This window comes from Tachysurus fulvidraco, chromosome 11 (assembly GCF_022655615.1).
Source record: "Tachysurus fulvidraco isolate hzauxx_2018 chromosome 11, HZAU_PFXX_2.0, whole genome shotgun sequence".
Classification (NCBI taxonomy): Eukaryota; Metazoa; Chordata; class Actinopteri; order Siluriformes; family Bagridae; genus Tachysurus; species Tachysurus fulvidraco.
The window spans coordinates 13554896-13578689 of NC_062528.1; the positions used below are offsets into that span (position 1 = coordinate 13554896).

At 40.1% G+C, this 23794-nt stretch overlaps 1 protein-coding gene across 6 annotated transcripts in view; it reads right to left on the bottom strand.

The window, feature by feature from the left end:
* Positions 1 to 23479, bottom strand: part of tenm4 (teneurin transmembrane protein 4) — a 188938-nt gene extending 165459 nt beyond the window's left edge. For all 6 annotated transcript variants that reach the window (XM_047820862.1, XM_047820861.1, XM_047820860.1 and 3 more), the window contains exon 1: positions 23048 to 23479. The gene's annotated coding sequence lies outside the window, so the exon portion shown is untranslated. The remainder of the gene's footprint in view (positions 1 to 23047) is intronic.
* Between the last annotated feature and the right edge of the window lie 315 nt (positions 23480 to 23794).

Sequence of the window (23794 nt, forward strand, 5' to 3'; positions counted from 1 at the left end):
GAGTGCTGAGTTCGCAGCGTCTCTCATATCCTACATTCGTTTCTGAACGTGTGGCCGTCTTATGCGGAAATCTGCACGGGCCGGAGGGCATAGACGTCCAATAACAAATTTTCATTTTAATGACTGGAAGTATATGAATATTGATGTGCATGTGGAATGATTTTACCACACAGAATATTGGACAGCTTAGCTACAGAAAATGAATTCATATCCATTAGCAGGCTGGAGTTTTCATGACTGCGTGTTTACAGTGATAAAAACGTAAAAATAAATAAAATATTTCGGCTTCTGCTGCAGGGTATGAAAAACAGAAAGGTGGCAGTGGTTTTATTTAGAGAATTTAGTATGACACCACAAGGTCAGAAATATATTTCCTCTCTTTTTCCTGCATGTGGCTAAAGCCTGACAGGGTCAATAACGATGTTAGCAGGATGTTAAGACATTGACTTTCTATTCTCTCTACTAATTACAGCATACATGACCTGCTGTATCCATCTTGGCTCCCTGGGTTTCTGATTACAATATTGAGTCAACAGAAGATGGAGTCTTGCTGAGACACAAATGAAAAGATGCACTAAGTGTGCCATGCACAGAAGGTTCCTTTTTTCCTCACTGATTACCCTTTTTCCCAACTTCTGACCTCCTCCATGAGCTACAGGCATATAATTGCTTACACTAAAGATGTGTGTCTCTATAACACCAAAATGTTATTGCCAAATCCTGATTGAAGCAAGAAATCTAAACCATCTGTACTGATATTGTATATATTATATAAGCAAAAAAATCCTGTTTTTAATTACTTAAGACCTTTTAGTAGAGTCGTTATTCATGAATTCAGACACATTAGAGTTAAGAGGCAGACATCTCTGGGTTTTATCCATATTGATACTGGAATGTTGGTCTATAAAGTCAAACAAACTGAGGCAGAGAAAATGAGACTAATTTTGAATGACGTGACTAAATTATGCATACAAATTATTTGTTGTCTCGGTGTGTGTTAGATCTGTACACAAGCTGAGAGATTTCTTAGTTACTTTTTTTATTGGGAAAATATTCTACTTTTCAGTCGTACAAGCTGTTCCCGTTTCTTATACTCATCCTAGTTTCTGCCCAAAAATCATTCTTATTCAAATGCTTGTTCCAGCTGAAATATTAATTAGATAAACAACCTTGGATAGAATAAAAAAAGAATGCAGAAAGGAGAACAACAACCGAGGAATCAAGGATCTCAGGATTCGTGCAAGATTTCGTCAACTTTCATTATTATACCGAGGTGCCAACACTACTAACAAGAAAATCCCAGCAGGCAGAAAGAGAAAAAAACTGCATTTTACCACAAAAACCCTAGAGAAGGTCTGTGGCTGAGACTGATCCGTACTAACTGCATAAACCTGTCTTTTAAAACAGAACTTCAAGATACATTTTTTTAAATAATCTATTGCGCATTCCACCTTTTTTGAACAGAGTTAACCCACTTATCAGTTCCAACCAGACTGGTAGACTAAAAGATCACATGATACAATCATGTTGGTATGATTTTAGACAGAATGTAGAGGTAACACATTTTTTCCTCTAAAAGTGAGCCAAGCTGGAGTGAGGAAAAAAAAAACTACATCAAGGCAATAGTCGTGTTTTCTTGTTTTCTATTGGAGAAAGACTTCACCCAGATAACCCTGGTATGAAATGAAAATGAAAGAAATTCATCTTTCCACATCCTGCATCCTTGCTGTTTGTAAATGACACGGCTAAACGGTAGCTACTGGGGCTTTTGCTTATACCTCTGATCTGATGGAGATTTTTAAAAAACTGGAATGGTGTCAAGTGAAAAAAAATAATTCGTTGTTTTTACTCTAATTGTAAAGTTGATTCTCGTCGCCCTTTCTAATCAACTAAATCCTAATTGTTCTGAGAATTGCGTCACTAGCAGTGATCTGGATTGCCACAGTTAACATCCCAGCCTGAATCATGTCACAGCAGGTGGGTGTAGAGGCCAGAGACAGAGACATGGATTAGAAGCGGCATGCTCTCTTTTATCATGACTACAGGATGATGATCCAGTTCAGCATGGAGATATTTCAGCCTGGGCTCCCGGAACGAGAAACCATTTCAGTCTCGGCTTCTGAGAGCGTGCATCTGCTGCTGCGTGGCTCATCACGCTGGCTCAAAGAGCGCCCTTCCATTTACACTCTTACTAAATAACCACCTGAATCCCATCAAGCTGAAATGTCTGGATGTTTCAGTACAGGGTTAATGTACTCAAACAACGATAATGGTCTCGTTTGTAATCGTCTCTAGCTGACTTTTTCTGCTCTAATACTCTAATATGCTAAAAGATACGTAATGAAACCGTTGAGCTAGAGGTTGAGGGGTAGGGAGGTGGGGGTTACTTTCATGAGAGCCGGAACGATTAGATATGAAGCTGTGAGATAATGACCATGGTATTAATGGTGAATGTTTGTTGGTCATTTATTCATCCTTAGTAGCTTCCTGGTCAGGGTTAAATTTGGCTGTCGATTTTCTTCTGAGGAAAATGTCACTCAATTTTGTTTTGATTCTACCTTGATGGGTTTTTTTCAGTGTTTTCCAGTGTAGTAATGGGGTTCATCATCATCATCAGTAACAAAATTTCAGGTTTAAGCCTCACCCACATCTAGTTTAAATCCATCACAGATACAGACATGGATATTTGGAACACTAAACTGAAACAAATATAGACAATGGCATTGCACAATGCTCCGAACCTATAGCTAACCCAGTCTGAGAGAAAAGTAACTGGAATTCTACAGAGTAAGAAAGTTTTTTGGGTAAATATGAACAAAAACCTGGCAGAGACCCAACCCTTTATGGAAAATGAATACACCAAGGTGGTTTGTTAGAATGCAAAAAAAAAAGTAATGCTTAAAAAACCAAACCACCCTGAAATACACATTTAGCTGCTTCATCTTCATTTTTGTCAGCAATTTGTACATAAAAGTGCTAAGATTTTAAATACAAATCGCCGCCTTTGGTTAAGTGACAATTCCCCTAGTCAATCTGTCACCTCATCTAGACTGAGTGCTTCTATTATTTATTCAACAAGAAGCACTTTTTCTTTTTTTTTTTTCTATTTATTACACAACATTTTGGTCTCTGGGTACTGCGCTGAATATAGACGCTAACTAGCTGCAAACGTTTTAGTGCTGTTTATTGCATTAGATTCGTCCCAATTCTGATTTGTGCTTCTTGGGATTTGAAAGTCAACCGCATGACCAAAAACAAACACAAATACACTGAGGCGGAGATTAATCTCTTCCTCGAGTCAGCCATATTACTGTGATTTATCTCTCTTCCCCAGTGACCGCATCCTTAATATTTAATTTTGAACATGAATTAGTGTGCAGATATATGCTTCGAGGTTGCAGATAATGTGCTTTAGCATCTAAGCAGCACTTTTAGGCAAAACTGGGAACAGGCAATACACACAAACACTGTAGGAGACAGCACAGTCACTATCGGTGAGTCCATCAGTATCATCAGAACGTTTAATCAAACCCTATTACTGGTTATGTAGCACAAGAGACGTAGTGGGAAGAAAGAGCGATTCATAAACCTGTTTCTGCCTTCTGTATTACCGTAGATGCGTTTCATTTATTAGACAAATGAAATTCAAGGTCTAAGGCAGCTTGCAAGTGCCCTAAACTTTCAAGCCTACGAAAAGCAAATCATTATTTCCGGTGTGAAGCAACCAAGCCATCCTCTTTGCCATTCTAATCAAGAGACCTAATCTTTTTTCTTTTTCTTTTTTTGGAAGACATAATCACAGGTTGTGTACACATCAACATTATCCCGTCAAACGATATCCCGATACGACACGAAGTGACGTCCTTTAAACTAGTTCTACTTACAATTAGCGTTCATTATGCAAGCGTGCGCAATTTACATACTGTATCGCCGAACGTTTTCCTTCAGGTATCTCGAAAGAACCTTCTCCTCCTGGTATATATTTTTAGCATGCTGAAATAAAGTAGTGGATTTGAATTAATATTAATAAGCCCATTACTAAACTCATTTTGTGTCTGGCATTTTTATTAGTCCATTTTAGAAAATTTCATGGAAATGGATTTTGACACAAATCTAGTGACACTGGTGCATTTTGTCATTTCTCAATTCTTTACATGCCCCTGCTGTGGGTGTCAGGGGGCAAAAAAAAAGAGCTAACAAATGAGAAATGGGTCAGAGAGATGTGATACATTTATTATCACTCACCTTCACACCTTCATCATTATATGACACGCTGTAACGGTGGATAAAGGGGGTGCTGCAGTCTAGTTGTTTTGATTTAGATTTGTACAAACCGAATCCCAATTTACATAGTAATGCACTATTGTATAGTACAAATAGTGTGAGTAGTGTGCTCACACCTGCAATTCCAACAAGGGCACTTAAAATACCTCGATGATGATGATGATGATGCTCTTATTCGTAACAATTGACGTGTGGAATGTTGGACACTTTATTCACTCAACACTTACAGCTTTGTTTATCTAGCAGCAGACTGGCGGGGCTAATAGGCACTGATGCTGGATGAGAAAAATATTTCAAGATGGCTGACAACATTCCAGGTGGACATGGCAGCTAACAAATATCTTTTAACCTCACCCATGTTGAATAAATGTCAAAATTTTAAGTTACTATTTCTCTAAGGCTACCAGCTTCACATTACGTATTTCTGACATCGTTTGGCACAGACTGGCATGCGATTTATACTCCTGGGTAGTAAAACCCTTCTAAAATCAATACAGTACAGAATAGAGTACTGTAGAGTATAGTACATCATTTTAGACACATTTTTGGGATCCCCTTTATATACCTTCATGGAATTATCCAATCAGCCAATCATGTGGCAGAAGCCGAAGAGCTTCAGTTAATGTTCACGTCAAACATAAAATTGTCGAAAAATGTGATCTAAGTGACCAGAGCATGTTTCCTACTCACTTTTAGACAGACTAGGCTACAGCGTTGGCTCATGGAAGCTCATGGAAGCTAGAGAATAGAAAGAATTAAAGAATAGAAAAAGATTAGCTTTTCAACATCAAGGACAACAATATCTACATTTCACTTCTTTCCAGTTTTTAGTTCATGAGAAAAGCCATGCTTTGTTTTTTTTCTTAGCTTTAAAATAAAAAATACCATAAAACCAACTATGTAAATACAAAAAAATCTGCTTGACTTTGCTATCTAGAATGTCCTGAATTAATCGACCACCACTTTCTGTAACTTTTCTATTAGTTCGGTTCAAACCAAATTCAATATTATCGATGCAAATGAATGCATACGTAATCAATGGTTTTAACCTTATGTAACCTTCTAAAGCCAAAACTAAGAGAAGAAAAGGATCACGTTTTTTTTTTTATCCTTGTACGTGAAACATGTGAAGAGGACTGGGCTGCGCTCTCGGGCACTAAAACCGAAATAAAGGCTGCTTATGTTTGATGTTCTCACTCAGCTGAAGTCATTAGAAAGCTTGATGCACATGACTGAGGTGCGCTGCTTGGGGCTGACTTTTGCTAACGTTGGCTTGTGGTTCCTGCTAAAACAGCAGTTTAAACCAGACACGATTTATGTTACGTCTGTCCTTCATACTTTGTCCAAGGTAGGACAAAACGACTGCACTCACAGATAGTTGCTACATGATGACATGATTTGTCAACACTCTCGTTTTGTGCTGAACAAAGGAAGAGGAAAATGCTCCGGTTTCTGTTTAACCACATGGACAGTCTGCACATTTGGATTCTTCGTAACTTTACACAAACTTCTCAAATTTTCAAACCTTCATCGAATTTTAAAACATGAGAGACCACAGACAAAAGGACAGTTTTAACGGATCTTTGACATTAGAATCCTTCAAACCCACACACTAGATGATTTGACCAGACTGGATGGCCACATATCTGCTGTTTGTAGTAACAATTTCACGTTGGCGGTTCCACGCCTTTTCCTTGTCGGCTCCGTTGTGGTATGTCTTGCACGATATGTTGAAATACACTCGTGTTGCCAGAATTCACCAATCAAATCTTCATTTTTAATGCTCTATTTTGCTTGGGTTGTGTTGTGACGCGCTGCTGTGTTTGCAAGCTGTAAAAGTAAGCGATATCTGGTTGGTGACGCTTCCCGTGCTGGTCGCTGTCATTGGCGTTGGAGCCTCCCTGATCAGCAGTCATAAATATCCAACCTGTGACATTGGGGTGGATTCAACTTGATCAGGAGCAATAAAGTAATCGTGACCACACTATATACTTGAGGATTATTTAGACAAATAATCGATTATGACAAGCCTTGAATCAGGCCAGGCCCGAAGGATCACTGAAGGGGTAAATCGGGCGCAAAATCTGTAGCCAGCCATAATGACAAGTAGGAGACGAGCACTTCTATCAAGCAACACAGTAATGCTTAGAAAACTCAAAATATTCTTTTATAAATGAAGCATCCTAAACAACAACAAAGACAAAATGTTTCTTAACTCTACATTACTGTGACTAGTGTTGTTAGTCTCTCGACTCAAATGTTGAAGCTTACGGGAGATAAAAATAAGTTCCAGCTACAACGTTTGTCAATTAATTAGCACCCTAGTCTTGAATCCTGAGCGAACTCTGAAACATCAATGAGGTGTGATTTAGCACCTTGTCACACAGCACTCATCGTCCTGATCCAGGCTGTGGAGAATCATTATACTAAAGAAGCCAGAACAAACATGAGCCTTACACAGCAGCGATAGCCATGATGAGCAAATCCACTCTGAGTTTGAACTGAAATCTAGAACAAACATCCTTCACATCCATCAGATGTTTTCACGACATACTTACACATGGTCTGGAACCTTTTAAAAGTTGATCTTTAAGCTAACTTATTCTTTACTCTGTGACAACTGTAAGTCTCCTGTGGTGGGAAAAGTACCAGTATTGTATCTTAATCCATCACAAAGCATCAAAACATTCCCATGGTGTCATCTCCACGTGTTGGTGCAGGTTTTGTCGTGCCAGGTTAAGTGCTTTGTGCTTTGTATCTGTATCTAATATAGGTTTCTAACATGCCATTCGTGCCATACTTATTTAATATTTCATACTTTATTCAGTTACAACAAGACAACTGCATAATGGCGTCAAGATTTGATGAGTTCCTAAAAACAGAATATGCTTAAAGTGGCGATTGCCTGAAAATGGCGATTGCCTGAAAGTGGCGATTGCCTGAAAGTGGCGATTGACTATTTTAACTCAACATGCAAAAGAAAGCTTTTGTAGCATTTATTTTTTAAAGTGTAACAGACTATAGACTAGGTTACATTCAGGTAAACAGTGCCAGACTTATGGGTGTGGCCGTATGGCAAAAACTTGTTTTAAGATGCACACTATGACATCACAATACTCCCAAATATAGGTGCATTATTAACAACACAATCTCCACATACTACCAATAATCTGTAACTGTTTACAATTTAGAATGACTAATAAATAGATGACAGTCATTCGTCTTATTGTTAATATTATTCTTGTTATTTACTGTTATTTATTTATTTACTATTATTTCATTCTATTATTATTACAAAAAATATGACATAGTAGCACACGGAAATATCTTGATATAGTTCAAATGATCTCGTAATTCCTGTTTGAAAGATTACAAGAAAACAAGTTGAAGATTAATTCTAAACATTTTAAGCCTGAAATTTTCGGAATAAGAATATTTCTGCTTAAACATAGTAATGTATTTTTGCAGATAGGCTTATGAACTATTATTATATTTGGTTTATTGAAATCGTATAAATAATAGTAGGTACATTTACCTAAATTCAAGATATTATCACTTACAAATTTGCTGTGTAAGACTGTGTTATAGATGTTCTTTTTCTGTTGGCTGTTCCCGTGTTCAGGGTCGCCACAGCATTTTACGACGGATGACCTTCCTGACACAACCCTCCCATTTTACCCGGGCTTGAAACCGGCACTGAGAGTGAACTTTTCAGTGGCTGGGTTAGCTCCCTGCCCAGGAATCGAACCAAGACCACGGCCATGAGAGCACGGGATCCTGCTGCTGAACCACCAGGATGCTTTATGGCTTTGATAGAGAATACTAATAAAAATAATTCACATTAACTGCACAATACTATGTTTAACACGTACAGCAATACATTATGTAACACAGAATAAGCTAAAAATTGAAAGAATCAACTAGAATAGTAAACTTTGGTTTCCAAACAGTTGCTGTAACTAAGAGTGGACTAACAGTAGGCCGTGGTATAACAGCACTCTATAATAACCATTTCTGCATGTAACTTCTTTTTGTAGTTAATAGTTTGCTACAGGAAATGACACACGCACGAAGTAAAACCCAACAAACGTTCGTGCGCTCAGTTCCCGTGAGTCATGCGTTTGACAAAATAAGGCTGAACCAAATGGGAATAACAGCGAGTGGTGAAAGTAAGTGAACGCCTGAGCTGACGGCGGCCATTAAACGCCTCGGTACTCCCACCCGGAGCCAAATCTGCACGCTGCATTTTCCTGGTCAGTTCAAAGGCACTTAGAGAACCTGACATTATTTTGCAAAGGAAAATGAAGCACCAAAACAGTAGAGCACTCTTCTTTTAAGGGTTATTCCTCCACTCAGGGTTCATTCTCTCTGCCGAGGAAAAAGAGAGAAGATAAACTCTAGCGACAGTCATCGATGCATTATGTATGGCTGGGTTTTTAATAGTCCGTTCTGTGCTAGTGAAAGATAATTATGCAGTTCAATACATCTGTGTGCGAGGCTTGTGCAGCCATGAGAGGGATTTAAGATGCTTAGCTAAACTTTGCTGTGCTGCTCACTAGGCGATCGACAGCGCTTGAATACGTCGGGGCGTGAGCTTGTGTGTATAAGGCGTCTGTGTCGAGCATCTTCTCCATATCGACGAGCATGAATGCATTTATAAAACTGATACTTAAAAAAAAAATAAATGTACAATGACACATTATTTAGGATAAGTGTTGTCATGGAAGTTCTGAGGTTTGAGAGATTTAAGTATAAAAAAGTATCACACTGGTAGACATGGGCAAGAGTAAAAAAGGTTTCACAATTTATTGTGCTCAGCTGCGCAGCACGACCCAACACTCGCTATATAGCATGAGAGATGAAGGGCCACCATCACTGATTACATCAAGGTTTTATAGACCGAACTCAAGTAAAGAAGATATGTAAAAGCAAATCATCATCAATCATTGGCTCAAAATCATAGCTCATCTCCTGATCAAACTAATCTGGACCAAGCCATGGTCTGCTAGAAGGCCTACTAGAAGATTTACTATAAGCTGTTTATGTCTAATTCCCGACAACTCGTCTCCAGTCCCTACTGCCCCTGTCATAATCTTAAGAAAACAACCGATGACAATGTCAGTCTCTAGTTACTACAGGTACAAGGTAAAAGCATAGAAGGACAAAGCCTTATAAACATCTTTAGATTAGAAATTTCCACCACAGTGTGGTTATGGTGTATAAATCCTGGCAGTGGGAGTCTGCAGTTTGTCCTTGCAGTGCTTCACATGTAAAGGTCAGAGGGAAGCACAGCACACTTGTTGGTGGGATCCTTTTTGAGTGTAAGGAAAAAACCTATACATCTCAGACTCTTCCTTTTTTTTTTTAGGTCAGCAGCTTGGGGTGCCATTTCAGAAGGGAATCATGAAATTGGGCTGGAAATGAGACGTGTCCCTAAATGTCAACTCGTCCTCTCCCCCATCACAGCTTGACATGCTGAACTACAGACGACGACATGGGCCAAATGTGCCGAGCTACCTTCCAGGCAGGCTGGTGGGCCTTATTAATATTTATAGATGAACAGCTTAAGGGCAGCCCCCTTGAGAGCTATCACTCCACTTTGCTGCCTAATGCTCACAAAATATATTGACAAGTCTCTCGCAGCTCTCTCCACCACAGGCCCGCATGCCTTTGGAGCCGAGCGCACATTTGTACTCATTTTGAATAGAGGCCACATTGGTGAGAAAACAAAGAGCTGAGTGTGTATGCCACCGGCTGGCTGATTTAACAATGCCTTCTACTTTGTCGTCTAATGAGATTTCTGCTTTGAATATAATCTTTATTTATTTTATTTGCAACATCCTTTTGGCTTGGCTCAACAGCTAGGCAAAGCGAAGTTGGCATGACATTTGTTCTTACTTTTTGAACTTAGGTAAACAACCCAGGGTGGATTTGTAAATGTCAGACTGTTCAAACAAACTTTTTAGACCTGAACTTCGTGAACTTTCCCATTCCATATAAGAAACTTGTTTCCTCCGATTCCATGCTGTATAACAAATATTTAACCAAACAGTTTCGAATAAAAAAAAATAATAGCAAAAACTTAAGGCTATGTCTTTCAGACAATAAATCAATCACATCTAATTGAAATGCTTCCCTCGTTGCTAATAAACCCTTTCAGATCGCAAATTTGCGACGACCAAACCTAAGAATAAATGTCTCTTTGTGATCTGTTTAATGAGAGACAGACAATAAATGCTAGTGAGACAAACAAGCTAGCTAATGTCCAAAGAAAATAAACGGCTGTTAAGTCCTTAGTGGGACAGAAAGGGGAACTCACTGGCATTTAACTATTAGTTACACCTCAATTAAGATTAAGAAAGGTGTGTTATATAACGGCTGAGTGTCGCTCTGAGAACCATTGCAGAAGAAGTCTATGTTTTGTTTGTGAGTAAACAAAGATTGGCACTGGGAGGACAGCTAGCAAGTGTGAAAGAAAAGAAGAACAAAGTGTGAATGTGCCTCTGTCTGTCTGTGTGTGTGTGTGTGTGTGTGTGTGTGTGTGTGTGTGTGTGTGTGTGTGTGTGTGTGTGTGTGTGTGTGTGTGTGTGTGTGTGTGTGTGTGTGTGTTGGTGGGGGCTTAGTATGTAACCTCATTCCCAGAAATCTGCTACCCTGCAGTGCTCAGTTCAAAACACACCTGGTCCTAATATTCAGATGCCGCTTAAGGACTTAATTAAATGAAGCGCGCGCGCGTGTGTGTGTGTGTGTGTGTGTGTGTGTGTGTGTGTGTGTGTGTGTGTGTCTTAGTCTAGTATTGGAATGAAATTCAGCAGGAAGATCTTCAGGAGTTGGCCATTCCTGGTTAAGCAGATTAGGAAAGATCAGAGAATCTTTGAGCGCAGAGACATCACTATAGCAGAGCCGGAGCCTTTTTTAACCGTAACTAAGAGCAAACCTCCTGTCTAAAAATAAATAAATAAAGCATTAACTAATTCTAATTCCTGCCACATTAAAAGTTAGCTTCCAGTGAGGACATGAGACGTCAAGGCTAATTAATGACCTTAACAGAAAGACTGTGTTTTCATTTTGTATGGATTTTATGACCCATTACTAGCCATTACACCAGTCTGCTGTTGAATTCTCCAATGAGACGTTGATTTATTTTCTATAATCTGACTGTTACTCCAGCTGTAACTCAAATAATCATTTTAGATTTATTTATACACGCGTTTCATTGCTTCGTTGTTACCATAGTAACTGCAAATTCACGCAAAAGTGTAGGGCGAACACGCTACATACTGTACTCTAAGGCTAGAAATAAACAGGCTTTAAAAAGTGTCATAATTTTCCAAAGAAAACTGTAACTCTAACCACTTTATTTCGTTTGCTAATCTCCTTTGCCCAACTATTTTCCCTTCGTTTTACTTCATCTCATTTTTATTATCTTATCCTAATTCATTTTAATTCATTGTACTGTTTTCTTAAAAAAAAAAGAAAAAAAAAAAAAGAAAGAAACCTTTTTGACCCTATTCTCTTCCACTGTATTTTTTATAAAACGAACTGTAGTGGGAAAAAAAAAAATGACTGCATTAAATGTTTTTTTTTTCTGACACACAGTCATACACGGTTAGTGTATGACTGTGTGTCGAAAAAAAAAAAACATTTAATTTGAGAAAAGCGTCTAATTATTTCATGCTGAACTGTTTCCGAGTTTCCATTACAGAGACATTTCGTCAGCATTAATGAAAAGAGTCTCTGGTGCTTTTGTAACAGTCTGTAAGTTTTCTGTCATTGTACAGTCAACAGGGCAGAGGCTCTTGTGATATCCAGTGTCTCTGTAGCAGCATCTTCCTAATTAAGAGTAAATTTAAGAAAGAGAGAAAAAAGAGAGGGTGGTGAAGATTTTTTTAACTATACGCAATTAAAAAGCACGATGAATTCATTCTTAATAAATTGCAATGTGTAGATGTTCACAAACATTGATAGATCAGTTGAAAAGCCTTCGTGTAAACGCCTCAAACGATCCTAAATCCAGAGTATAGGGAACAATTAGACATGTAAAATTAGCCATGTGTTTGCATGTGCATTAGATTTGGTCAGAATATTTAGAATGTGAATGTGAACAAATATGTGAATTTGATTGCAATATTTAGGGTGAATATAAGCAGGACTTTTACAATCTACAAACAGATTGATTTCATTTGGATTGAGGGAAATGGCCGCATGCAAATATACATATAATATATATACAACAGCAAAGAGGGATAAAAAAAAAAACCTCAACATTGTAGTATACACATGTGGACAAAACTGCAGTTGAAAGCTTTGACCTCTACTTAATAATAAGCAGCTCCTCCATGTTTTTATGACCCAAGAGACCACAGCCGCATCTTCTTCTTTTCAAGTGGCTCACAAGAGCAAAACGTGGGAATTCTTAAAGCAAAGTTCAGCCCTACATACATTCAGCATGAACAGAAAGCAGTAAATATGCAGCTTTCATATCCTGCATCCTTTCCCCTTCAGTGAACTGGCTTTTCTGCTGAACAAATTGTCTTCACATTCTATTGCATATCAAAAAGTCGTAGTAATATATTCCACTGTGCACAGTACGAGGAAAGCAGTCCTGTGAATGCTGAAAAGAGCACACAAGCTAAAGTATGCTAATCAATCTATACTTCACAGATGCCGGGCTGATATTGTCAATTAATACAAGTGTAATGTAAACCTTGATCAATAATTATCCATCCATCCTCTACACCTTAATCCTAATGGGTCACCGAGAACATAGAGCCTATCCTAGGAGACTCAGGACATAGGGCAGGGTACACCAAGGGCAGGATGGCAGACTATCACAGGGCACAATTACACACACACACCCATTCACACACTACGAACAGTTTAAAGAGGCTGATCAGCTGATAAAGCGTTTTTGGATTGGGGAGGAAACCGGAGTACATGGAGGAAACCAGCACTGCAAGGGGAGAGCATAAGAAAGACACACACACATGACAGAGGCAGGAATCAAACCCCTAACACTGGAGGTGTGAGGCAAGCATGCTAACCCCCAGTCCACCGTGTTTACTGCTAATCATTAGAAACTTTAACAACTTTCAAACTTAACATTTTTTCTTAATGAAGGTTCTAAGAAATTTTAACATGTAAAACAGTTGGTTATATGTGACCTCTTTCTCCATCTAAATTACAACAGCGAGTTTTCGTAGTTCTACCAATAACATCTTTTAACCACATCTGGATTTATGGTGGGACTTCTGAAGTAGGGATTATGAGCAGGTCGTTTTCTCATGCTGTGTTGTCTGGGAGAACGTGAAACATGGATGACGCCAGGCTCGTTCATACATACTCCTTTCGCTGTCCTTTTAATTGACATACAAAACACATATTACTTAGTTAGCTAGCTAGCAGATGGCAATAGAATTATAGTCAAATACAAACGATTTTCACACTGTACAATATACAACATGAATAGAAAGGTTGCTGATGTTGTGTGTATTTTCTTTTTTACTGAAAAAAGAAAGAACAAAACCTCAGAACGTTTCGGACTCCTCTTGAGTATCTCACAAAACTCAAGTATCTTCCCAGTCACTTGAGGGGTCATTCATGTGCAACTTCCTGGTGCAAAACTCATATTGATGATAATTCTGGTAGCAGGTAAAGTCCGCATTAAAGCACTCGGATCTTTCCCTTAACTCGTTCATTCCAGTCAGGCTATGTTTTTTAGGGATTCACTCAACTACTTCAGCGGACCCAAGATGACGCCTAAGACTGTTTACTAACCCCCGAGGCTTTGTTTGTCTATACATCCCCCTTTTCATTTCCAATCCCCAATCTCCACCCTAATTCAATTTTCTGCACAACGACCACCTGTAATTATTTGCAAGCTCTGCACAGCCTCTCTGGCTGAGTGCGCCCGCTTTATTTGACGGTGCCCTTGCATGGAGGCCAAATTCCAGAGTAAGCGCTTTAATTGTGGGACCTTAATTGCTGTTGTATTAGAGAGCTTAGCAGGTCTTTCATTTCAGAGTCCGTTTTGCCTCTTGAAGCGCTTTGCCTTTGATACGCACAAATGGGTAGACAGTCTGTGGAGGAGGAGAGCAACGGTGGGAGATCTGGAGCAGGAAAAACACTGATGACATCACGATAAAAAAAAGACTCCTTTGCTCTTTCTCTCCCCCCTACCTACAAACACACACACATACACATACACATACACACACATCTCTTTTTCACTCACTCATCTTGTAAAAGCTTGGGCTCTCTTCCCTCATGGGTCGCTTTGTGAGCAAGACGAGTGGAAAGTGCTGCAAACAAAGCAATCAATTAAACAACCAGTGTGTCCTCGAATAAAACAAAAAGAACTTCGCTTTAAAACAGGACACGGTTCTCTGGCATTTAAGAACACAGACATTACAAAAGACGGTGGTCGTGTCGTGCTGATACGTTTTCATCTTGATAAAAACGCGTCTATTGTGCGACTTCAAATTGCCGACGGAACTCGAGAAAGTTTTAGACCGGAACGGCACATATTTTCTTTCAGTGTTTCACAACACATAACGAGTGGGAGCTTAAATCAATCCACATCCTCTCTGCTTTCAAATCATTATGTACTAAATGATCACCACTATATCATTAAGTCTATATTCATATACGAGTCTAGCATTATGCAATTATGTGCTTTTTAAAAAAAAAAAAAAAAAAAAAAAACATTTCCTACTGCACAGGTGCGACCGCCTCGGTGACATTCAAACACAGCCCTCACTTCCAGCATCCTTTCACCTGCAAATCACTAGGGCCTAATTACCTGCAAATTATCTGCCATTTCACCATCTTGCATAAGATTACGGGCCACATGATGAAACGCCACGGGGAGGCGGATCAGAGGTGAGCGACCCATACATACAGAAAATGTTGGATCGCTCTGTTAGTCTGAGGATGCTAACAGACCTGGAAATGGAGCCTGCAAACAAAATAAGTGTGTCTTATTATTGTCCTCTAAACCATCTCCTGAGGGCAGGGCTCCAATTTCCTTAACTAGCTGTTCGCTCTTTCGTTCTCTCTTTCTCACTCCCTTCCTTCCCTTTCATATTATTTAGCAATTTCTATGCATGCCATTTCTTTCATTCCATTTCCCCTACTTTCGTTGTACGCCTTCACGTTTCTTCCTCTATTTCTCCATCTCTCGGTCTCACTCTCTGTCTCTCTCTCTCTCTTCCACTCTGTCTACTTTTCTGTCCCTAGAGTCCTCTCTTTGTCACAGGACAGAGCGAGTTTCATCAGCTACTCGAGCTTACTCTTTCTTTCGCTTGCTCCTTCTCTCTCTATCTTGGAGATTGTTGTTGCAGCACGGCCACTGGTGCTCAGGCGAGTCTCTCTGAATAACAGCCACTGAAGAATATTCTGTTCATCTCTACATCCCATGATGCAACTTTAATTTTCAATGGGACGTTTATACTGTATGCATGTATCTGCACAAATCAAGTCAAGTAACACTATTAACATTTATATTGACAAGTAGTTCTCTAGCCCTGATATAGACCTCAGATTTCCTGAAGTTTTCACAGGCATCATTAAACAGAATGGTGTGAGGAACAAAAAGAAAATGCAACAGTCAACAGCTCTTTAGATGGAAGCACATTGTTGATGAGAAAAATCAGAGCAGAAATGTTTGCAAATGACTGACCAGAAGCCTACATTATCTCAACGAATCACTCTTTACAACTGCAGTGTGCAGAAAAGCATCTCGAGACACTCAAACCTTGAGGCAGACTGACCACGACAGCAGAAGGCCACTTCATGTCTCTCTCTTTTCTGCAACAGGTTCATCAAAACTCTACATCTGAACACCAGATAGTGTTGATCCAATCATGGCCTGTTCTTTTTTGGTGTATTATTTAAAAGTAATGAACGACGGATGATGAGAAAGACGCGGATATGTGGAAACTAACAAAGGCTAAATGTGTCATATAACTCTTCTCCTACCTTACCATTGAGCCCTGCCAAGAAAAATTCAACTAGACAGTCAAATAATGTGGTTTAAACATGAGAGATCACCACATCTCAAATGTTGGACTGAAATTTGCTGCCTTTTATAAGGATAGAACATGTTGCTGCTACAGAGAGATGTTCCCTCCTCCAGGAATTAAGTGTTTTCTTCTGGCCAGTTCGGTTTCTGATCAACCGTAACATGGCACTGGGCAGAACAACAATTCATTTTTATTTGTTCAGACCTTTATTTTGGTCACAGAAAACTTCTACATGAGTTTCATTTCTAGTTGTGATGTCTTCGCTTTTATTCTAAAAGTTAGGAAACACTCAAAATGACTAAGCACATCCAAACTTGTGACTGATAGCGTATATGTGTATATTTCTTTAATTCACCGGTTTAGCAAGTGAGTCAGTGTGTTGTGTGATTATAAAATTCAGCTCAGCACAGACAGCACATTACGAGTGTCTGCATCTCAGACACTAAATGCACTGCTATAAATCTTCTCTCATGGTTCCTAATTGACAGCGCTTGGCTACAGAAGAGAGGGTGTTAGACCAGTAAAGCCACAGCAGTTTTATAACTGCGAGCGCATTTCCTCCATTAGTCCAGACTACACAGATAATTTCAATCGTAATGGCTATGTAATAATGCAGACTGGTACAGACATTACTCCAGGAGATCTACGGCAGCCATAAGCGAACCAGACGGCTTGTCTGTCTAGGTGCGAAGCGTTATTCCACACTCGTACACCCGACTGGATATATATGAGGCGTGTTAAAGTTTGTGACAGTAAATTAAGCTGCGGTGACAAAAGCTGAAATCCGAGTCTCGCGCGCCGATCCTGATCGTGATTAGCTTCCCGTGGCTTATGCGAATCATCACTGAAATTGCTACATGTGTAGTGTGAAATGGAGGACACAATGGACATTCTGTTAGTGACCGCTCAGGAGGGAAACATGATCCCTCTTGCTCTCTTGAAAGTGGCTCGAGTATGTATTGTGGCCCCCCTCCCCTTCCTGAAGCTACTTCGGTGGCTGATTCTGCCTCGTATTGCCAATGAGCAGGACGGAGTAAAAGGCCCCATTCATAGCATAGGTCACCCCAAGTCTCCAGCGGAGGGGAAAAGAAAAGAATCAATATGATTCAAAGATGCTTATTAAACTCCAGCCTGTGCTTCTGAAGCAAAAATGCTTGGTAAATCCAAACCTGTTAAATTTCCTATATTGGTTGCTACATTTAAAGTGTTGAATTATGTTTAATTTACAAAAATGAAAGTTGGTATGAAAGTTTATTTTACGTGTAAAAAACATTGCAAGAATTCTTCACTTCTTAATTGAAAGAGTTTTAAGTGAAGTTACAAATTCCTTGAAAACCACAATAGGGTTCCTCATGCACTCACGCATTTCCACTAGAACAAAGCAGACAAACACCTTTTAGGATTCTAGATTTAAAGAGTTTCTATTTTTGTTTTAATCTGTTCTTTTGTTTTGAGACCAAACAAACCTCGGTTGTTTGGTCTCAAACACTTTAAATCAACTTTAAATCCATTTTATGGACGTTACATTGTTTTACATCTGTATGTTATTATTTGACAAAAGACATAAAACAAGATTAGCTAAACAATCCATTCCCCAATTCTTAAGAACACGAATGCTAAGAATCTCCATTCAAAAAATAACAAACACTTTAGCTATTCTAGCATTAAAAACTTTCAAAGTACAGAGTTCTCCTGTGCCCAGCTGGACTTACGCTGTTCATTCGACACCGGGGATTGTGTGTCTGATGTGAGGGAGTCCGGAGGGCAGTAAACTCTTGGGATCAGGAAGGGCACATGCTTCAGGGCTCATGCTTTCCGTGAGCCACAATAGAGTCAGAGGGCTGAAAGATAAGTGCTGCCTCCTTATTACCGTGCGAGAACATGACGAGCATTCATCATCTTTCCATTGTGTTTAGTGTCCCACCGTGTAGAAAACCACCTCAATCAAATTCTATTTAAACCTTTTCCGTGCGCGATAGGAATAAGGTCGTTTGCAGGCCATGTGGTGCATTAGCATGTTTAAACAAAACAGACAATACGTGAGAAGGATAAAGTGAGAACTCAGCACTGACCCCTCTTTGGCCTGGAGTGTTATCGCTGCTAACGGCAAATAGAAGTTAATTGATTAATTATTCCGTTTAAAGGATCTACCGCTTTCAGCTGTCAAGCAACTGCAAGCAATAACTCTTCCCAGGCTTTTATGTATTCCACGCATCACCCGCCATCCCTGATTGATTAAACTAAACTAAACAAACCGCTTCGACTTCAATTTCACACCTTCAGTCATCTGCATTTATCAAAGCCTTCTATTCAAATGATGAGCAACGACAAACAAAAAACTGTAATCCATATTACGGGAAAGCACGCCATGTGGGTGTCCTCCATAGCCACAGAAATAAGGACAAATGATCCCTGGGAACAGTGTCGTGTGTTGTGTACGAATCAGCAGGCATGTGCTAGAAGAGCCCAGGGTCTACCTGGCTGCGAGTGTATAGGAGGTGGGCAGGATGTGAAACAGGCTCTCTCCAAACTTATTTGGATGTAAATGTGGCAGCTGCTGATCCTGATCCCTGCTTTCAGAATGCACAATGTCTAAGTCCTAAGTCCAAGTCTAAGTGAGGGACAAGCTTTTCTTCTCCACCAACTGGTTCAGGCAAAAGAAAATGAGCCCCTCGCATACAAGCCCCAAATTGCATTTTGCGCAACAGTCGCGTTTAGAAGAGAGCGGTGAAAAGCTCTGACAGCTGCATAACTCCACTAAGAATGTGTCTCCCTGAATGAAATTTTTCTTGAGATTAACCAAGTTTCATTTGACAGAAAGACAGAAAAAGTGAGGGAAAAAAAGGAGCGAGAGGAATATCTTTTCTTTGAGCAGATCTCAGACACTTCAGTGTTCCGGTGACCAGTCAGCCATCAGTGATTCTGAAAATGAAGATGGCTACAGTGTTTTTTTTTTTTTTACTCCAAGCTGCTGCTCTTGAGTACAATAAAATGTTATCTCGATAGGATGCCATTAGTCCTACGTGCGATAAATCACTGTGTGACAGACTGCAGTTTCGACTAAGTATAATGCTCCAGGCAAGTGAATACAGCGCCCTCTCCCCTCTTACGTCTCTCAAGTCTGTGGATAAAGAGAGCGAAAGGGTCGGCTGGGTTTTTAAGGCTGGCTTAATGCAACGGAAAAGCGTGACAATGATGTATGTCATGTCTGATCAGACACACATGTTATACACGAATGTGTAGGCATGGCGTAATTCCCCTAAATAAAACTAGGAGCAAATGAAGCGTTGTTAAAGAGGGTAAATTACATTCAGAGCTGTTCTCTCGCTCTTTTTCCTCCTATCATTAGTGACACAGAGTGCAAAAATAAAGGAGGCCAGCAGTGATGTATTGTTTTGACTGAGCTATCGTAGGACTACAATTAGCAAGACCTAATTACCACAATTAAACAAGACCTTATTTGATAATTAACAATCTATGCTGTTAGGTGTTTTTTTTTTCCTCTGGCAAAATTCCACTGGAAATGTTATTTAAGGCAAAGTGTATTTATAATAATGATGCAAATTAAAATAACGAGCCGGCTTCTTAAAGAGGGAACATCTTATGGGAAAAAAAGTCTTTCTTTCTCTTGTTTGTTCGTTGCTTCTTTCATTTCTTTTTGGACATGAGATGCCAGAATGAGAAGGAGCCAAACTTGCATAGTTGCCCTAACCTCTGAAGAAAGGAGGCATTTTCCCGGCTCATAAAGCATTGCTATCATTAAGTCGGTGCAATATCATATACCTGCAGCAGTTAAGTGTTCTATGGTTACAGATTACATGCGGAAGATAATGCTATGGATTCATGATTGCACCCTGAATAAGTTGTCTGAAAGCTGTTAGTCATTATGGACACACCAATAGTGCTAAATGGTAGAATGAATAAATTGGTGGCTGTTTGGCCAACTGCTGTGTGCCACTGTCCATTATGAACAAGTGTGATTTTACAGAGCAGTTGGCCACTGTTTTAAATCATGGTAATCACAGGTCTGGGTGGTATTTATAGCGCTATAAACTTACTTACAATAAAATCTTAATTAGCTTAGCAGAAAATCCAAACACCAAGGGTCACTTCAATTTACCCATTGATCTGCCATTGGGTTGTGGAGTGCGCACGAGGTCACGGCTGTAATGCACTTCATTGATTTGGCTTTGCATGTATACTCTGCTTTATAACTACATCCGCTTCAACCGATAAAATCGCCTGCCTTTGCTTCTCTATCCAACTTTCCTCATGCTAGACTGGGCAGTGCTGAAGGTCAAAAGGATTTGCCTTCACCAAAATGAGGAAGCTGATGAGAGTTCTGATTACATTCTTTACAAGCTGATGAAAGATTCCACCATTCTGTTCCTGAAAATTTGTTCCGGTGGGCTAAAGCAACATGTGTCCTGTAGGACGCATTTTCCGAATGCAGTCTGTAATCCGATGGTGCTATATTAATGGCTATAAAGTGTACAAATAATTCATGTGAGTGATCAAAAAAAAAGACAAAGACAAAGAAACCTGAGGACTGAATCATGTTCCACTTAGAAGAGGTGTGACAGATTTGAAACAGGGAAAATAGAAAAGTAAAACAGTGGGGTTCTCACTTCAGCTCTATCACACTAGGTTTCAGTGAAGTGTTCTACCAGCAAACCACCTCCAAACAGCCGGTCGCTAAAAGCAGTGATCAAATGGTTGTGGAACTGCAGGGATGAAAGACCCAGCAGGGGTGCAATTGTCGCCCGCTTTAATAGGAGGGAGAAGCAACAAAAGGACAATGAGCCACACTTCCCCATACTCTGGCTGTCCACTATCCAGTGAAGCCTCTTCCTTTGCCCAGTAACTGTAAAGTCTCTGCAATTATTGCATGAGAGACTGTGAGTCCCCACTGAAAGCCTCACCAGAGAGCTGAGGTAGTTCACTGTACTGCTTCCAGCATTGGTTAGATTTTACTGACTCCAAATCTCCAAAGCCCAAAGAAAAAAGATGGGAGTTTATGAGTTGTCAAATCTGAGCATCAAAACAACATATGAAGAAGTCAATTTGGTCAGTTTGGTCACAACACACTTCTCTTCAGGCCAAAACGTTTGGAAGCAGTTTGTCACAAGCACATGGATGTTTGTCTGTTACTCATAATACACCAGTATAATATACCTCAATACGCTATCCTTTTTCATGAGAAAATTAATTGCAGAAAGATGAGAAGCCAATATGTGTACTGCCAAAAAACATTGAGAAAGACTGAGGCAGAGAGTGAGAGATAACAAAGAGGGCTCTGTCTTTGCTTTGTTTCCTTTTCATGCCTAGCGGCCAGGTCTTCGTTGTTCCTGTGTGCTCATCAACTTGGACCAACAACAAGCAGGAGAATGCAAGACTGCCCTAGAAAGGTCAGCCTCTACAGAGACCCACCAGCTTCAGACTCATTTATTGCTATTACCCAAGTGCTTCACATGACGCTACAGAGTGCATTCCCTCAGACCTCAATACAGTCATTCAAGCATTTGGGCCCCACACTATGGTCAGCGGGAGCTACTTGTGATTTTTGGAGCGCCCCAGATCTCCATCCTGAACAGCCAGAGGAGGCTGATTAGCATTCTACGCAAGTGTCCGTTTAGGGAATAGTACCCGAAGAAAAGTTTTCTTATGCATGCAGCCTGTGGCATTGTAGAACTGACTTTGTGTTTTCGGACCCAATAGTGTTCAGCTTCAGGCTTAACCATAGCTGACAGTAAGAGTAATGCATGCAGTGCAAAAAGAGATCTTGCTGGTTTATACAACCTCTCTCTCTCTTTTGTTATTCTTTTAATTGTATCCCTTTTATTTTTTCTCTATACCCAATAATAAATATGATGTTATTAAATTTCATTGCAAACTTTTCTACTGGCACCCTTTACAACTAACAACAAACGACACACCTACACACACACACACACACACACACACACACACACACACACACACACACACACACACACACAGAAAGAGAGAGAGAGAGAGAGAGAGAGAGAGAGAGAGAGAGAGAATCAAAATCTCCAAAGCAAAACAAATTTACCTAAACATGGTTGTGCAATTAAAGCTTTAAGGTGATATGTTTTTATGAGAATCTTGTTGGCACTGATTTCTCCATCCGCGTGGGTAGTGCAAATACAGAGAGCACACAATGTGTGTAGCACATCACCGCAGTGTATAATAAACAATGAGCTGTGATCTTTAACAAACGTGATCGTTCTCTCTGGTGCTTTTTAAATGCGGGACGCGCTGTTACGCACAGGATGGTGATTTTTTATTTACGTGAGCATCACTTGAATTCCCGTGTAGGCGGTGAACGCGCAGCCCTAAGCGCATCCAAGCGTGGCCCTTTTGGCTAACCGTAGAGCTTTTAAATCATCAGATAGTATAATTATGAAGAATAATAATGAAAAAAAAAATGACTGCAAGTCATAAAGCAACTTTTATCCATCAGATTGTGTCCAGATCGTTCGGCAGCTTCTAATAACACAGAATCAGTTCTAATGCGATGGTTAGATCTGCCGGACCTTTATCTCACAAGGTGTGTTCTCCTATAGCTACTAACTTTACTAGCCATTAAACAGGCTATTTTACATTTCCTAGGAATATCACACACAAAAAGCATTCACACATTCTGCTGCGTAACGTTTATTTGCTCAGTGGGGATATGCAGCATCACGCACTTTCAGGGAAAGAAAATGGGAGCTCACCATTCTGTAGGCTGATCCGAGTGGAAAGCTTTCTCTCTGTGTATCTGGATTTTTCTCTGGTGATGAAGGAAGAAGTGCAGGATGCGTTGGATTGATCACTCGCACGTCGTCTCCCATGAGAGAATTAACACGAGGTGAAACGTCCAGTGCGCAGCGGCATCATTTCGGAGGACAGAGAGAGAGAGTCTAAAGGGGATGGAACGGTGCGCGCGCGCAGAACGGACCCGCAGTAGCGTACAGCAGTGTAACACTGTAGCACACAAGGCAAGAAAACAAACAAAATAAAAAGGCTTTAAAGACCTGAAACAGTGAGGTGGTCCAGCTACTGCTGCGTTATCCGGGCTTACAGGATACAGAAAGCCGAGAGAGGCAGCGAGGAAACGCCGAAAAGCGACTACACAGCGTTCCTGTGCAAGTCAGCGCTGGCGCGTACCATGTGGGAAAGCGTGTGGGGGGGAGAGTGTGTCGTGTCGGGCGTGAGAGGGGGGAAAGCCTCGCTTTCACTGGTTTTAATAGTATATACGCCTAGGCTTCAACCACAGGCGGCGTACTACTGAAACACACCATGATTCCGTGTGGTTTTTCGATGAACTCAAAATGTAGCTACACAAACAACACCGCTATTCAGTATCAGGTCACTCCAAGGCAACCAGCACATCATAAAGTCTATGCGTTTTGGCTGAGTCCATCAGGCAATGTAAAGTTTGGAAACCTATCACAGTCAGGGACCATCTGTAAAAAAAAAAA